The sequence below is a fragment of the Camelus ferus genome, chromosome 3 (genome assembly GCF_009834535.1).
Source record: "Camelus ferus isolate YT-003-E chromosome 3, BCGSAC_Cfer_1.0, whole genome shotgun sequence".
Lineage (NCBI taxonomy): Eukaryota > Metazoa > Chordata > Mammalia > Artiodactyla > Camelidae > Camelus > Camelus ferus.
The window spans coordinates 102,052,897-102,071,128 of NC_045698.1; the positions used below are offsets into that span (position 1 = coordinate 102,052,897).

Genomic DNA, 18,232 nt, shown 5'->3' on the forward strand with positions numbered 1-18,232 from the left:
GTAATAAATTATAAAAACACCTAAGAATTAACAGCTTAACAAAGTTGAATTTGATGAGAAGCCAAATTGACAAGTTCTTCCCCCCAAATTACCAAGGCTAATTTTTCACCAACGATAGGTAGGAAGCTATAAATGTCTCTCTCAGAGATAACTGCCCATTAGCCATATATTCAGAACAACTTCAGAGAGCGTCTCCCTGCTGCCGCATGCTATTTTCCCACAAACCCCCCTCACTGTAAACTAGAACTGCCTTCAACTTCTGGAAATGAGCTGGCAGCCACAACTGGGGACTGCTCACACCAAAAGACAGTAAATTCAGGAATTCTCAGAGAAGCAATCAAGAGAATTTTAGAATGGTCTCGTCTGGCATGTTTCCCTCACTCCTCTGGGTTCCAGGTACACACAATGCTGAGTTGTCATAATTATTATCCTGCTTTAATTCATGAACAATGGTAGTGTGAGTACCGTATTTCCTCAGTCCTAACATATGCATTTTTTCACATTCCACTCTTCATGTTTCACACTTCTCCGATCAGGATGCATCTTGCCTACTGGTGTTTAATGTCATAATACAGCTATTTCATCCAGTACAATGCTCCTTTTTTCCCCCTGGAAAATCATGAGTACATATTAAAGGCATGGCATCTTGAAATGAAGCACATGTGATAAAAACTTGAAAATGTAAATAGTTAGCATTCTTTCACTGCAATCAACAGAATCCAACTCCCGCTAACTTAACAGAAAAATCAGGAAGAGAATGAGTAGAATGGCTGCGAAGGCTGGAGGCCCCAGCTCTGGAATGGAACAATAAACTACTTCCTGGGCAAAGGGGTTACTTCCCTGTCTCATGAAGGAGCTGGAGTGGAATCAGGTGACTAAGTCATTTGAGTTGCTGTGTTTCTTCTCTCTCTGTCTCCCTGCTAAGGATGGAAAGATCCTACCTGGCTGAGTTAGGTCCTGTATCAGCCCTGTGGCTGCACTGGTCTGGTGTGGAAGTCCCTGGTGCAAGGAGCCTGCAATGGACTCCAGGCTACACCTATGAATGCAGGGACCCTGATTCACAGCCCCTCCAAGGCTGTGTACAATGAGAAACAGGTGCTTCCCGAAAAGGAAACCATGGCATAGTTAAGAAAAAGGAGGGTATGCTGGGTGGCCAGAGTGGGTCCACAACTGGGATACTGAGATCACTTTCTTATCACCTACAGCCTCTGGTTAGATGCTTTTAACAGTCCTGTGGGATAAGAATGATAAGTATTGTACACCAGAAATGGACACATGGTCAAACTGATTATACTTCAATTAAAAAAAAAAAAGGAATGCTAAGTATGACTGTCCTCACTTTGCAGAAGAAATGTAAGCCCAGAAAGGCTAAATGGCCTGGCTGATTATCTGGTGCGTGGCAGAGCAGGACTGGACCCTGAGCCTTCTGTCTCACAGTTTCTGCGAACTAAATTGAAGACCAATACAACTAGGGGCAGGGCAGGGGACAAGAAAAGAAAAAGAGAACTTTTCTATTGTAATTCTTTCTAACGCCCTGTAGGGAGGAAAGTCTTTATCTACAAATTTAATCAGCCTGAGAAATAGCCTGAGCCCTTTGGGCTTATTTTAAGGCCACAGAGGACAAATGTCTGAGAGACAGACCCACATTCCACTTGCTGTGTGATCTCTGATGGGAAATTTAACTCCTCCGGGCCTCTCCTTCCTCAGCTGTGAAGTGTGCGGAACATCTTCCTTGACTGTTTCCCAGATTTATAGAGGAGACAAGATGTAAGAATACAGGCATAAGTACTTCAGAAAGCACTAAAGCTCTTTAGTTGTAAGCGTAAATGACCATTTGCTGGTCTGCTAAGTACAGAATCACAATTTTGTGTGGCACAATTTAGGTTTTCATTAAACTATTTTTCCCCCCAAGGCACAGTTTCTTTCAAATTTGATCTACGTTTTTTGGTGTTGAAGAACCTAGGATAACACATATGAGCTCATTAATACAAAAAGAAACATATTTATTTACAGCTTACCAATTGCTTGTGCTAAATGGTGAAATTCAAACCTCTTTTACTCTGCAAACCTCTTTGTATACTAAATTCTACCATGAGTATGACATGGACTTGGTACTTACAGAATGTCAACAATCTGAAAGAATTAGCCCGATAGTTGATTTCAGGTGAAGTCTTTGCCCAGCATCCTTTAAAGTCCTCCATCCTTTTCAAAGGATGCTTTACATCAACTGAACCAGCAAAGAACATGGGTTTTGGGGCCAGGCCAACGTGGGTTCATATCCTAACACAGGTTCTTGCTGGCCATTCGACCCAGAGCCAGTTACATAAGTACTGTAGTCTTCATTTCCTTATACATAAATTGGGAATTAAAGTACATATTTCACAGGATTATTACAAGACCCAGAGAAAATGTATGTAGAATATCTGGCACTTAATACCTACCTAGGATCCCAAACCAATAGTCATCATTATCTCACTACTGTCATTATGTGGATGATTCATCTAATCCTCGCAATATTAAGAGATACTCATTGCTTCCAACAGATGTGGAAACTGAGTCTAAGAGAATTTAGATGACTCGTTCAAGGTCAAACAATCCATAAGCAGTAAACTTGGGACTTGAATATGGGTCTATCAGAGCACATGCCATTAACACTGAACTATGTGTCATGATTCTTGCTGCTAACTGCATTTCATTACCTGTATTATTGGATGTATCCAATAATATCTCCCATCTGGACAGTACGTGATGCAACAGCCACCTCTGTGAATGGCATTCAGTGTTGTGGGGGAGGAACAGGATACTGGGTTAAGAGGAACTAGGTTTTAATTTAGGTCTAACTTTTCCAAGTCATGTGACCTTCAATAAGTCTTCCACAGAGACTTAACTGCCTCATCTGTAAAATGAATTTACCAATAACCACCCCATGGCATAGCTTTGAAGATCGAATGTAACAATGTGTATGACAATATTTTGTACAGTGTAAAAATACTACACAAGCATGTAGATGTCAACTGTGCTAGTTTCACTGCCATTGCTGCCACACCAACTAGGTCCAAGGAAGCTCCCTTAGTTTGTAACGGAGAGTGAGGGAAAATGTTTCTGGTTCCACTGAGGGGAAAATCTGTACCAACTTCACCCCAGTATCAACGGCAAAAGAAAGCATCCAATCCAGAGCGTCGTACCCGCATGCGCAGGATGTGATCTGAAGACGCAGGAGAACACTAAAAAATGACAACAATAAGCTGCTTAGTCAGTCTGTCTGCCCAAGATCAGAGAAAACAGAAGGAACAATGTAGGTGGCAGATGTTATTAGCCTTGTGTCATTTGGTTATTAAAATATTTTCTTAGAGTCAATTTTTTATAGTGGCCTCATAACTCAGTATTACTCCCAATTTTCTAGTCACGTTAATTACTTTACAAAACTAGAAGGGGTGGATTTGATTCCCCCAGGCACTTCCCTGTGTCTCCCTGTCAGTGAAAACATATTCCACCTAGAAACCTAGAAAATTAAGAGAGATTTATCAGACCATCATTAGCCAGAATGACCATCATTTGGCAGAACTCACAATCCGCTGAACAGTTCTGTATGAGTACCTTCTCCTTCAAACCTATGCTCTGGAGTGATAGGCAAGCACTCACATGTGTTTGAGCTGATTTAATTATCTTCCTAAAGTGTACTGATCATAACTGCCCACATTGACTGATGGAACCCACAAGCGATTCCTGTCCCACCTGGCCCCTTAAGACATGCCTCCTGATCCTAAAGTAGTTCTGGGAGTCAGTAGTGTGAATATTTACACTTCTTTCCAATGAAGTAAGTTGGGGGATGCAAGCTACAGATTGGAGTTGTAACTTAATACAGGGCACAATCATCTTGTACTACATGTGGCAAGATTCTCTGCAAGAAAGTAGTCTGGTGATAATTAGTGGAATAACCTATGTATTCCTCCTGCAGAACGTTGGGCTGAGATGCACAGAACTACAGAATATAAATCACGATATCATCATGAATATTAGATGAAATATCTAGTAAACTAACAAGCCTGTAACTTATGGGAACGAAAATAATGTTCTGAAAATTGAGAAAGACTATGCTCTGGGTCCCTCCACATAGGACCAGATGGACAGATAAGCAGAGTCACCAAATGATAAGCTATCTGAGGGCAGGGCTAGGTCCATGTTGTTCAGCATTCCATCCTAAATGCTTAGTGCGGTGCCTGGCATATTGCAGGCACTTTATAAACACTGTCGGATGGATGGATGGATGGATGGATGGATGGATGGATGAAGTCAATAAATGTAGGCTAGTTAGCCAGGATCAGAAGCCAACATTTGGAGTGATCTTGAGAAAGAAACTCATCTCCTGTGGCTCTATTTAGTGTTAGTGTTTTATACAAGTATACAACTATGCAAGAATGTTACGAGGGCCCAGAAAATGCTGTGGGCACAGTAAGATTTCTACTTGATTTATGAAACTGCCAAAATAAAAATTCTAAGCATCCACTGTGATGCGAACTTCTATTTTAGACCTTCTCTCCAAATCCCAACTTCAGGCGGCTGTGTCTACATTCCAAGATCTCATTCTCACATCCAGTTCTTCCTACATGAATCCACTGTATCAACTTTTTGCAAAGCAATACAGATTTTTAGATGAACTTCAAAACTCCAAACTCAAGTTAGTGTTAAAAAAAAAAAAAGAGCCTTGACTAAGCTGTTTTAGGAGTTCAGACAAAATATATAAGAACAGAGTTTAGGAGCAAGCTATTTTATTTTGTTTGAAAAAAGTAGTATTAGCCCAACTTGTCCAGCTTAAGTTAGTATCAGTCAGCTAATCCCTAATTAGATAGAGGCCAGACTCTAATTAAAATTAATGAACATATTATGATTAATTAATACTATTCTGCTCATACATTAATATGTGAATAATGTTTAGAAGGTATTTCTTCTGTGTGAAATATTTATGATCATTAAAAATAATTTTTTGCTGTGATGTGGACTAGAGTGGATAAATAATATGAAATGCTGATGATCTAGGTCTCAAAGTCAATCCATGCCTTTGCTACATCCTGGAATGCTTGTGGAATTTTTTCCTCAAGCAACCACGTAATTCCAAAACTTTTGTGTACATGTGATTCTCCAAGAGAACTAGTTAAATACACATTCTAGGACTACTCAAAGACTCCAGTTTAGAATCTCAGGACAAAAGGAGCCCAAGAATCTTCATTGTAAATAATAATCTCAACTGATTCTGATGCACTAGGGTAAGAGCTAGACATGGATTTATTCTTAAGCTGCCCATTTATTCTAGTCATAATATGGTACACAATCAGTGTTCTAAAGTGCTCCAAATTACAGTCAGAAAATTATGGAGATAATTAACAAGGGACATGTGTCAAGGGGGTAGAAAAAGAGGAGATTGGAAGAATTAATTATCCCTTCTCAAAGACCTGAGAATAACATAATTTTTAGAAAGAATGAAACTTTTCAAACAAAGATATCTTGTCTCTATTTTTATTTCTAAAATCTTAGATTTGAGGTTGGTCAAGAGTATTCTGCCCACCAAAAGATCACAAAGAAATGAGAAATAAATCAAGTAAATATTTGGTATAATACATAAAGCAGAACACAGTATATGAAAAAGTGCATCTATAATAAATATTTGTTGAATAAAACGAACAAATGTCTTAAAGAATAATTATAATGCCTCATAGAAAGAAATATGTTTTTATAGATCTCAGAATTTTCTATTTAATAAAGTTTTATTGTAACATAATTCTGGGGTCCATTCCATTAAATGATGTTAAGGTTGACAATAGTGTTATTGTAAGTTTTTAGTCAGTATTCTTTTCATTGCAAGTGGCATAAACTCTAGTTCTAAGTGGCTTCAGCATGGAAAAAAAAAAAAAACAGACTTATAAAAGTGAGAAGACCAAGACTGGATTTTTTTTCATTTCAGGTACAGCTGCATCCAGAGTACAAAGTTGGGGGTTTTTCCCAAAATTCCAGGTCTCCCCTCTCTCTACTCTGCACTTCCCTGTGCTTGTTCCATTCTCAAGAAAGCTCTCTCTCCTCATGGTGACAAGAAGCCTGCCATTAGCTCCAATTCCACATCCCATCCAACCAGTAATCTTACCAGTAGAAAGAAAAGAGAGTACTTTTATGCCAGTAGCTCAAGAAGAATTTCCCCCAAATGAGCTCTGATTGGACCCAATTAACATGACTTAGGCCACACACCTGTCATTGAACAAATGACTGTGACCAAGGATATAGGCTTAGGCCTGAAACACACCTACCCCTGGGCTTGGAGCACATCTAGCCACACCCAAATAATATGGACTCAGAATGGAGGAATGATAGTTCTCAGAGAAAAATTAAGGTGCTATTATCAACATGTAAAATTCACTATATAAAAGCCTACAATAGATCTTGTCAAACTGAAGCCCTTCTGAAAGAACCAAGAGAAATGAGCTTTAAAGAAAAATTCATGTGAGACAAAGTGTATTAACTATGGCATTCCTGGGTCAGAGGCATGTATAAATACCTTTGTAGTTAAGAAGCAGCAGCCTGGCCACAGCAATCAGAGAAGAAAAACAAATAAAAGAAATCCAAACTGGAAAGGAAGATGTAAAACTGTCACTGTTTGCAGATGACATGATACTATACATAGAAAATCCTAAAGACACTATCAGAAAACTACAAGAGCTCATCAGTGCATTGAGTAAAGCTGCATGATACAAAATTAATATGTAGAAATCTGTGTATTTTGGTACACTACCAACAAAATATCAGAAAAAGAAATTATGGAAACAATCCCATTTACCATTGCAGCAAATAAAACACCTAGGAATAAACCTATCTCAGGAGGCAAAATACCTGTACTCTGAAAACTGTAAGATGCTGATGAAAGAAACTGAAGATGACTCAGACAAACAGAAAGATATATCATGGTCTTGAATTGGAAGAATCATTATTGTTAAAATGACCATACTACCCAAGGCAATCTACAGATTCAGTGCAATCCCTATCAAATTACCAATGGCATTTTTCACAGAACTATAATAAAAAATTGTTAAATTTGTATGGAAACGCAAAAGACCCTGAATAGCCAAAGCTATCTTGAGAAAGAAGAACCACAACCTTCAGACTTCAGACTATACTACAAGGCTACTGTAATCAAAACAGTATGGTACTGGCAAAAAAACGATATACAGATCAATGGAACAGGATAAAAACCCCAGAAATAAACCCATGCACTTTTCATCAATTATGGTCAATTAATCTATGACAAAGAAGCAAAGAATATACAATGGAGAAAAGATGGTCTCTTTAATAAGTGGTGCTGGGAAAACTGGACAGCTACACATAAAAGAATGAAATTATAACATGCTCTAACACCATATAAAAAATAAACTCAAAATGGGTCAAACATCTAAATGTAAGACTGGAAACTCCTAGAGGAAAACACAGGCAGAACACTTTTTGACATAAATTGTAGCAATAATTTTTTGGCTCTCTCTCCTAAGGCAAAGGAAAAGCAAAGCAAAAATAAACACATGGGACCTAATTAAACTTAAAAGCTTTTGCACAGCAAAGGAAACCATCAACAAAACAAAAAGACAACCTATGGAATGGGAGAAAATATTTACAAATGATGCTACTGACAAGGATTAATTTCCAAAATATACAAACTGCTCATACAGCTTAATAGCAAAAAAATAAACAACCCAATCAAAAACATGGGCAGAAGACCTAAATAGACATTTCTCCAATGAAGACATACAGATGGCCAACAGGCACATGAAAAGATGTTCAACACTGCTAATTATTAGAGAAATTTTTAAAAACTACAATGAGCTATCACACCTCACACCAGTCAGAACGACCATCATCAAAAAGTCTACAAATAATAAATGCTGGAGATGGTGTGGAGAAAAGGGACCCCCCCCCTACACTGTTGGTGGTAAATTGCTGCAGCCACTATGAAGAATGAAATAGTACAATATGGCTATGATTTAAAGTATATTTTAAGGATCATTGTAGCTCTCAAAATTAAAGCATGAGAATTATGTAATTTTCAGTTAAATAAAAATACAGATATGTTTTAGAAGATAAAATAATGGAAGTTCCTTTAAAAACTAAACAGTTATATGATCCAGCAGTCTTACTCCTAGGTATGTATCTGGAAAAGAAGAAAACTCTAATTTGAAAAAAATACATGTGCCCCAATATTCATAGTAGCACTATTTACAATAGCCAAGACATGGAAACAAAAGAGGTACAGGTGCATTTAAAGGGGCCAAGCTAAAAATAGACTCTAACTACCAAGTGAGAAGCATGTTCACACTGCTGGGAGGCAGGGTTTTTCCCTCCCCCCGGGGGCTCTCATGACCACTAATCATCTGAGTCAACAGAAGACATTCTAGTTTTCATGTTCAATGAAGGCAACAGTAAAAGATGACAGAGGAATTTATCCAGCTTGGGCACATCCCTTGTGAGGAGGCTAAGCCTCAGTCACATGGAAGGAGAGGGAGCAGGACTTCGGGCTTAAGATGGAGCTGACAACACAGAGTCAGTGTGGTTCAGCCACACAAACGTGCCATCTTCTTTCTAATTTCATGGCCATTGCACATATTGTTACCACTGCTGGAAAACTCCTACCTCATGTTCATCCTCAGGGTCCAGCATAAGTCATCCCATCAGGGACACTTTTCCTGACCAATCCGTTCCCTTGAATGAGTTCTCACAATTCTTTACCACCTCATTCCTCACACTGTGTTACCACCTGCTCATTCACCTTCTAAGTCCCCTGATTCCAGGCACCATGTTTTCCTTGTTCACCACTGTCTCCTGAACACAGAGTAAGCGCTCAGTAAACATTTACTGGACTAATGTTGAATAACTAAGGTTAAGTTTCTCATAGTTCCCCAGAAACTCAAGTATCCACTTGCCTACCAGGAACAGAAAGTACATCCTGTATTCAAATTCCTGGTCTTTAAATTCTCTAGTACATGTGATCTTTTCCTTCACTTCTAAATAGTAAGTGTGGTTCATTTGCATTTTGTACCTTATAGGTGACATAATGGAGGGGTTTGTCCCTAGAGAACTGAAGGAGGCTCATTCAATGCAAGCACGGTGATATGTTGCATAGTTAATGGAGACCTGCAATCACAAGTCTTGTGATCTAAGCATCAAGACAAACAGCTATCATAACATATAAAGCACACACTATATTTACTTTCCAGCTTTTTAATTATAAAATCAATGGAGTGTTAATCATTTAAGCATTAGCTCGCTCACTGGGAATTCCAAAACTCCTCTTTCTGAGGCATTAATTCATAAGTTGCTCAATTTACCCAATTTGTCAGAACAATTTCCATTAGAAAATATGAATATTTAATGAAAAGAAAACTGGTACAAGCCACTTAAGTATCTAACGACTTACTGGAAGAAATGAAATACATTAGTGAATTATCTCATTTACTACTTCCATCGTGTAACTACCATCGGCAGCTGTCTGAATACTGTCCCTTGCTTTGTTTCAGAGCCATGTTTTTGTTGTGATGTGTTTATCTGGTTGTCAGTTTTTGCTTATTTATTGGGCGATAAAAGGTATTAGTGACATACAGGGTGTTTCCCTAGACGTGAACCACTGCAAAAATAATTGTGTTGTTTCTTCCCACCAGACCCCACTGTAAATGAAATAGATGCATGTCTGTAAATGTAAGGGATTAATTTAAATATGGCTATGTGCCTTGCATTTTTGCAGCTTGAAAATTTCACACCTTTCATCTCATTGACCTTAAGTGGAGGTTATCATTATTTCCAGTTTACAAATGAATCAGCAGAGGATTGGAGAGGTAACACGCCTGCCTGAGTGCCATAGCCAAGATTTAACCCAAGACTTTAACCTTTTTCCTCTACCCAAAATCTCCCTGATACCTTGTACACCTTGAAAAAGATCTGCTTTCATAAAATCTTAAATTTCAAGTTGATTTTATTATTTGCCTCCTGCTCAACTCAGAGCACTTGGCACATGGTGAGTACTCATTAAATGTTACCTATATTATTATCCTTTCTTTAAAATTGAGCTTACTGAACAGAAACAGAATTTTTTTTAAGTTGGATTCTATTTCACTATATTGCTAATTGTTCTCCTTTTAAGGCATGTAACTAGACTTATTATTCCATGGTTCCACATTTATATCATCTGCCTCTCTATGATTCTATGGTCTTCTAATGCAGAGGGCAAATTCTTTGAGTAATGTCAGTATCAGAGGTCTCAAATACTGGTCATAATTTAAAGCTCTAATTGTCTCACTAGAGCTTCTATAATGGTGCCAATTAGTATGGACTCCTCTTTCTGGGCCCAAGGGAGAGTAAATTTCTTGCTCTTTGGTTTCAAGTAAGGTTCAATTATTTTTTTCTGTTTTGACTAGCTTCTTTTGTCTTTCTAATTTTCTTCACTTTTAATTTTCAACTCCTCTCTTTCCACAAAAGAGTGCTTAAAACTCACTTTCATAATCTTCTAAAAATTTCCTTGACCCCACCCCCAAATCCTTAATCATTTCCTCCGAACTGGACAACAGAGGCCCTGAAACAAACATTTTCAATCTATAAAAAAAGACCACCTAAATTTTTTTTCATTTTGCCGTACAATATAATTTTCTTTTGTTCGTGTAAATAAAACAAACCCTAATAACGACATTCTAAACAGAGAATTTGATCTTCTGGTCCAGATTAAATGCACATTAACCCTATAGTTAGTTTGGTTTGATGAAAAAGGAACGAGTTTCTCCAAGTAGAAGGAAAGGGAGGAAATCACAGACAGAGAGGAAGATAAAGAGCAAATGGCACATAGTATTAAAGGACCGGAAAGCTTACGTTTAGTTTTGGAAATTTCTTATTTCTTCACTGAATGTTAGAGTGTAAGACACTGCCTAGAAAAATTTTCACTGTCATAAATTGTACTCCATGTTGTTTTAGAAATTAAACTCTGCATTGGTTAGTTTGTTATAGCTAGTAACAACTAGCTATAATTAACTAATTTGTAATGGCTATTATTAGTTTGTTACAGCTAGTTAGTTAGAACTAAACTAGTAGTTTTTTTAATTACTGTAACAAATTCTAACATTTCATTGGCTATTCACAATAAAAGTTTATTCCTAGCTCACTAACATCCAAAATCAGTGTTCCTAATCTGTAAGAATTGCTCTTCCATGTGGAGAATCAGATCTAGACTCCTTCCCCCATCCCCTGAGCAATACTGCTCACCATTTATGGGCAAAAACTAATCACCTTATCACACCTGCAGCAAAGGAGGCTGGAAAATGTAGTCTGGGAAAAACAAAAACAGATTCAGTGAATACTCAGGAAATCTCCGCTACCAGCTTTGAGGTCAAACAAACCTTAATTTGAACCCTAGCCCCGCAACTGACTAACTATGTGGTCGAGGACAAGAAACCTGACCTAAATCTCCAGGTTTCTTCATTTGTAAGATGCGGACTGTATCTCTCTATGCTTGGTCGTGAGGATGTGGTATAGTAACAACAAACTTCCAACATTTCTTAAGTGCCAGGTAACATCTCAGTTCTTTTGACATTACCTTATATAATTTTCACAATCACCTGTAAGATAGCAGCTATTATTATCATCTGTTTTACAGACTGAGATAGTAGATGACATACAAAGATGGCCAGCAACTGCTCATGTCCCCCTGTATCCACATTCTGTACACTGTGATTTTGCAATAACTTGCATCAAAAGATAGAATCCCTAGCCCATGAATCTAGTCTGAACTTATGACTTGCTTCTGTCAACAGAATATGACAAAAGTGGCACTACCAATTCTGAACCTAGACTACTAGCTGTTTTGGACCCCATAACCGCCATGTGAACAACTCCAGGCTTACCTGGTGGAGGGTGAGAGACCATGTGCCAAAGATCTTTCTTGGGTGAGGCTATTCCAGACTGATACATCCTTCTAGCTGACTCACCAGCTCATAGACACATCAGCTAAACAAAATGAAACCAGCCTAGCCTGACTCAGACCAGAAGAACCACCCATGAACCCACAGACTTATGAGCTTAATACATTCTATTTTAATCTGCTTTGGTGTGGTTTGTTACACAGCATTATTTGTGGCAATAAACAACTGAGACATAAGTTCCAAGACATTGCATTACCAGCTTAAGGTCACATATCTAGTAAACAACAGAGATGGTATTAAGCCATAATCTATGGAATCTAAACTCTATGTCATCAAAAAGAACACAAATAACAAAGATGAACATGTGGAGAAAAGTGAACCCTTGTACACTATTGGTGGGAATGTAAATTGGTTCAGTCACTGTGGAAAATAGTATGTAGGTTTCTCAAAAAACTAAGATTAGAACTATCATATGACCCAGCAATTCCACTCCTAGCTATTTATCTCCAAAAAAACAAAAACACTAGTTTAAAAAGGTACACATACCCCAATGTTCATAACAGCATTATTTACAATAGCCAAGATACAGAAGCAACCTAAGAGTCCATCAACAGATGAATGAATAAAGAAGATGTAGTGATACATACACACACACACACACATACACACAATGGAATACTACTCAGCCCTAAAAAGTGAAATTTTGCCATTTGCAGCAACATGGATGGACTTAGAGGGCAATACGCTAAGTGAACCAAGTCAGAAAAAGGCATATACTGTATGATATCACTTACATGTGGAATGGAAAAAATACAACAAATTAGTGACTGTAACAAAAAGCAGCAGCAGACTCACAGATACAGAGAACAAACTAGTGGTTACCAGTAGGGAGACATAAGAGGGGAGGGGCAATACAGGGGTTGGGGGGTAAGAGGCACAAACAACTACATATAAAATAAGCTACAAGGATATATTGTATAATACAGGGAATATAGCCAATATTTCATGATAACTATAAGTGGAGTATAACCTTTAAAAATTGTGAATCACTATATTGTACATCTGTAACTTACAAAACATTGTACATGAACTATACTTCAATAAAACAGAAGGAAATAAATGCAGTTACCCAGAATAAAGAAAACAATAAATAACACCTACATCTTCAGCTACTACAATATGCTAAGATAATTATCTCATCAACTGGCTGATGCATTCAACAAATAAAAGCCATTAATACTATGATCTATTATTAAACTCTAAAATCCAGGGCAAACTAGTGTCTGCCTTGTCAATGTCACTTGCTCACAACTGTTTCTCCAATACTAGCTCTCTGCCTGACATGTAACGTATTTAGTAAATACTTATTGAATGAATTACTGAAAGTTGGCCACTCCGATGAATCACCAATAAGCTTACCCTTGAGGAGCTGAGGTTCTAAAATGGAAGATCAAACAGACATAAATAATGGCAATATAACATGGAAAGGCTTATGTGCCACTGGCAAGAAATCAGTAGAGCATTCTAGGAATTCAGAGATAGAAGAAACTTCCTACTGCAAGGGAGGCAGAGAATATTTCATTGAGATGATGACGTTTGGATTGTTTGGTTGTATTTTCAGTGAATGGACTTCAAACATGAAGATTATCAGCATGCATGCCAGGCATGGGGACAAGAACAACTCATGGAAGTAAGAAATAATGGTATGATCACAAGGAAACAGTGAATGGTTTCTACACGTGAAAAATTAAGTCTACTCCATGAGTAAAAGACTTCATGCAATCAAGTCCCCCCACCCTGACTCGTCGACTCTGATAATTGCCTATGTCTGGTTCTAATTCCATCACTTAATTCATCTCTTCTTTATTCATTCATTGATTCTTACTTTCATTCATTTATTTATTCTTTCCAAAAAAACCTATTATTTATCTAAGAACACAGCTAGGCACCATTTCCAAAGATTAGAAATTAGAATGCATATCATCCACTTCTTTTAAAACTGAGTAGATGATTTCGAAAGGCAAGGACCACTTGCACTCTTCTCTTTCATTTCTCAAAGCACTTGTCACAGACTGATGCTCAAATGCACACTGAACACAGAAATACACAAAAGTAACAGCTGGTTTTAAATTAATCTGAAAGTTGATTGAGAGGAAACTGGCCCTTTTTTTTTCCAACAGTGCTCAATTAATGTTCATTATCAGCTATTTCTATGAATCTCAATTGTATGTCTTATTAAATAAATCTGCATGATGGGAGTCACTTACCGTGCTAGGCATCAAGCTTGGGAAGCTGTCCAAGACATGATCTTCGCTTTGAAGGAGCACAGAGAGGTAAATGCCAGGGACCATTCTAGCCCCTGGGGGTCCAATGGTGAACGAGACAGAGGAAGTCCTTGTTCTCAGAGAGTATTCAGACCAGGGAGAGAACACCTACAATAAAGAAAGATGCCATTACAATAACTTTAAGATAATTTCAAAAAGTGATATATGCTCTAAGATAATAAAGCAATGGAATACAACAGGAAGTTTATTGAGTCTAACTTCTTTAAAAAGAGGCTTAGGAGTTTCTGAAGAACTGACATTTAAGCTGACAGGGGATGATCTTAGGACAGAGGGTCCTAGGCAGTGTGAGTGGCAAGCACAAAGACCTCAACTCTAAAATGAACTGTTACAATCAGCACATACATCGCTCTTTCAAGTGAGGTAGTTACCTTAAGAGAACTTAAAAAGAGATGCTGGTGTATTAACCCGGCAGTGATTGAAGTTCAAATCTAGACACAGGCTCCACAGAGACCATCCGATTCAAAGCACTTCCAGAGTAAGCATGCGTGTGTAAACTGTGAGTCTGCCTGCTCTGTTAACTACAAATTATCCCTGACTGTCAACCATGAATTGGAGGCCACCTCTAATTGGCTTGGCTTCCTCTCTTGCTATCTGTCATGCTGGCAAGTTCTCGGCACCCTTGGACGCCTGTGCTAAAATGGCAATCTCAACCGCCACAATCCACTCCCCGTTCCACCCACCGTCTGTCCCTGACCAGAGACTGCTCGGTGGCCCACAGCCATCAGCCAGCAAGCTCTCATCTATGAATGAGCTATGTGAGCTCATTCTCCAGCCAAATCAAGCTGTTTGTGGTTATCACTCAACAAAACAATTTGTTGATCAAGACAAACGAAAAGACCTTCATTTAGGGGTTCAGTATTAAATGCCTACTGAGATCGTAATTGAAATTTTTATGTTATCTATGAAAATTATCTGTCTAGATCTATCTATCTTTGTCTGTAACAAGGACATGGGGACTTTCCTTTGCAGGCACATTTCCAGTTCTCATCCACCCTCCTGTATCACTGACCTAAAGCTTAGAGTGGAAGTGAAGGCGGTCATGCTTCTGCGTGAGTTTCCTAATTGTTTTTACCCAGAAATTGGTCTAGGTGCCTAGCTAGTTAAAGCCCACGGTGAAAAAGCCAGTGATTTCATCAAAGCAGGGACAGAGCCAAATCAAAACCTAGATAGTATCTTCCCAGAACTCTTAGATTAGTAATTCTTTCTACTCATGTCCATAAGTGGCTATACCCTTTTTTTTTTTATCAGAGCACTTACGACACAATTCTGATAGTGTGTCTGAGGTTCTATCTTTACCCTTAGACTATTATGTCAGTAAGGATAAGACCTGTACTGACCTTGCTCATCACATCACTTTATCCTCAGTGTCTAGCCATTTATATTAATAATTTGTTGAATTAATGAATAAATGAAGCAATTCCTTGGAAAAAAAAACTTTCTCAGTCTAAAACAAATTCAGGCAGTGAGGCTTTTCAATTCTTCCTGCCAATCACAGCCCTGGCCACCACACCCCAAGCTGCATCCTGGTGCATTTTTCTGTAAGACAGCTCTGAGGAAAATATATCACAGGTACATGTACAATGTACGGTGCTACGTGCTGTCAGTGCCTGAGCCATAAAATTAAGGAAATGGCAAAAAAAAAAAAAAAGAAAGAAAAAGAAAAAGAAGAAGAAAACTATATGCATCTGTAGAAATATGTCTTCAACTGCTGCCATCATAGTGATATATCCCAGTGGTTGTGTTCAGGACTAGCTTTGGGGGAGGCAAGCATCTCTCTTTGTGCTATGATCCCCACAGAGAGTGTACAGACTTCTACTGTACTTAAAGGACTTATGAAGTGTCTAGGCATCCATACAGTTGTGCAGGCTGGAAATTACCTAATCTGAGGGGCACTACTTACTCACTCAGATTTCATAGATTTTTGTATCTGTTAGGACAGTTTTAAGACAGATGTGAGTAGTGCCTGTTCTAACAAAAACAGCCTATCTTGTCAAGCTTTCAACAAATAGAAATAAAGGATTTGAGCCACTCATTGAATATATGCACCACAGGTATCCTTCAATAAATTCCTCTTGGCTTTAACTGGCCAAAGTCGAGTTTTTTTTTTTTAATCTTAACTAAAGAATTCCACATGATTCACAAAACATTGTTATTACTTTTTAATTCAGTGTCTAGTAAAAAATAATTTCAGTTTCTCCAACTGGCTTCCAACAACAGCATGCCCTGCTCACTTTAGAAAGAGTGATGGTGGTGCTGTTAATATTTAAAAAATCGTATCTCGTATTTTTTCATTTTAATGCATGATCTCCTGTAAGATTCATGACAACTTTGAAAAGTAGGAACTAAAGTTATCTCCATTGTACAGTTGAGGAAACTGAGGCTGCCTGAGGTCAAATAAGTTTCCTAAGAGCCACAGCCTTTACGTGGTAGAGGCAGGATCATCATCTGATGTCCAGCATTCTTTCCCTGCACTAACAAAGTCCTTCCTCTTTGATCAGAGAGCCGCCCATTACTATCTACTCAGCCTGAAAGAGAACAGCAATCACATGCACAGTCACCTGCACCCTCAGTGTGGGTAAGCCATGACTGTCCCTGACAATCATCAGGTTACCAGGCAGCCAGCTGTGAGATGAATAGCACACTGGGAAGATGAAATGATTGGGAGGAAAATTAATTGATTCATTTTACCTTCAGAATTATGCCTGAGACCCTGCTCTCTGCCATTAGCTTTCACTCAGTAATGAGGCACATACTCTCATTTTTTCAAAACCTTAACAAATTATATATTCGCCAAAAAAAATTTCCATGATTTCAGTGACATCAAAGATTGCCCTGTAAAGAACAATTTTATATAGATCGGATGTGGATACTTATATTGAAAGATTGAATTTTTGTACATGATGCCTCCATTCTACCTTACACCAATGCATTTTTTTCCTCTGAGTATTTTTTTAAAAGATGTCAGTTAAAATAATGTTAATTGAGCTATCATCACACCCTATTCAGAAAATACGGGATTTTTTACCGGTTGGGTTGAAAAACTAGCTTGTTAATATCCAGTTTAAAGTCCTTTTACTGGATCTTGCTCCTTTCTTTGTACTCTTACCTAGACTTTTAAAATTTCCTCCTTTGTGCCCTTACACTTCAAGTTCCAGAAGTTCAGTCTATTCAAACATGCAACTGTCTACTCTTTCCCTTGAAGCTACATAAATGACACATGAACACACATACATGCACATGTATCCCACAATCTGAAAAACTACCCATTTATTTCAGAGACCATGTTTTGGATGTATTGATCACTTCTTAGGATGTGTTGAAACTCATATCTCGCAAAAGAAACTGTTAGGGAAACAGATACAAATGGACCATTTGTTTAAGATACATACTAACAGAAATCAGTAAGTATGCATAATATTCATCCTAAAGCAATTGGGAAATGGCATGTAAATGGTAAATGGAAACATACACAGTAATTTAAGCAGATGTATGGATGAGAATATCAGGCCATCAGGAAAATTACAAATGCATCCTAAGTTTTCAACTCGCACCTTCTGTTTTGTTTGACCCACACAGTGTTTGGTGTTTTGTTTTGTTTTGTTAATGAAATCTGAAGATATAAATCAGGAGAAATTACTTTACATTTTGGAATTTTAGTTTCTCTTGAAAATTGAAAGATCTGATACTTTTAGACATAAATTCCTCCCTGGTAGTAACTAGTCAAAACTGAATAGAGACTGCTTCCTATAGCAGACAAGGCACTTTCCACAGTCCCCACTGCTCCCTGTCATATTCCCAATCTAGCCTACTTCACTTATTCCCCTTACCTGTCTGCTCCCTCGAGACATGAGGGTTTTCAGCCCCTAGTTTACCAACACGCATCTTCAAAACTCCTCCAGCATCTGTCGTATCTTGAAACCTTGATATCAACTTTAATACTTCCCTCTCCCTCACTGC

The 18,232-nt window shown here is 38.1% G+C and overlaps 1 long non-coding RNA gene across 1 annotated transcript in view; it reads right to left on the reverse strand.

Moving 5' to 3' along the window:
• The window catches only part of LOC116662754, a 233,790-nt gene extending 218,852 nt beyond the window's left edge, over positions 1-14,938 (reverse strand). Inside the window, exons 1-2 of the long non-coding RNA XR_004318772.1 lie at positions 14,644-14,938; positions 14,198-14,362 (exon numbers count right to left, since the gene is read on the reverse strand). This is a non-coding gene — a long non-coding RNA (uncharacterized LOC116662754). The remainder of the gene's footprint in view (positions 1-14,197; positions 14,363-14,643) is intronic.
• Positions 14,939-18,232: the final 3,294 nt, after the last annotated feature.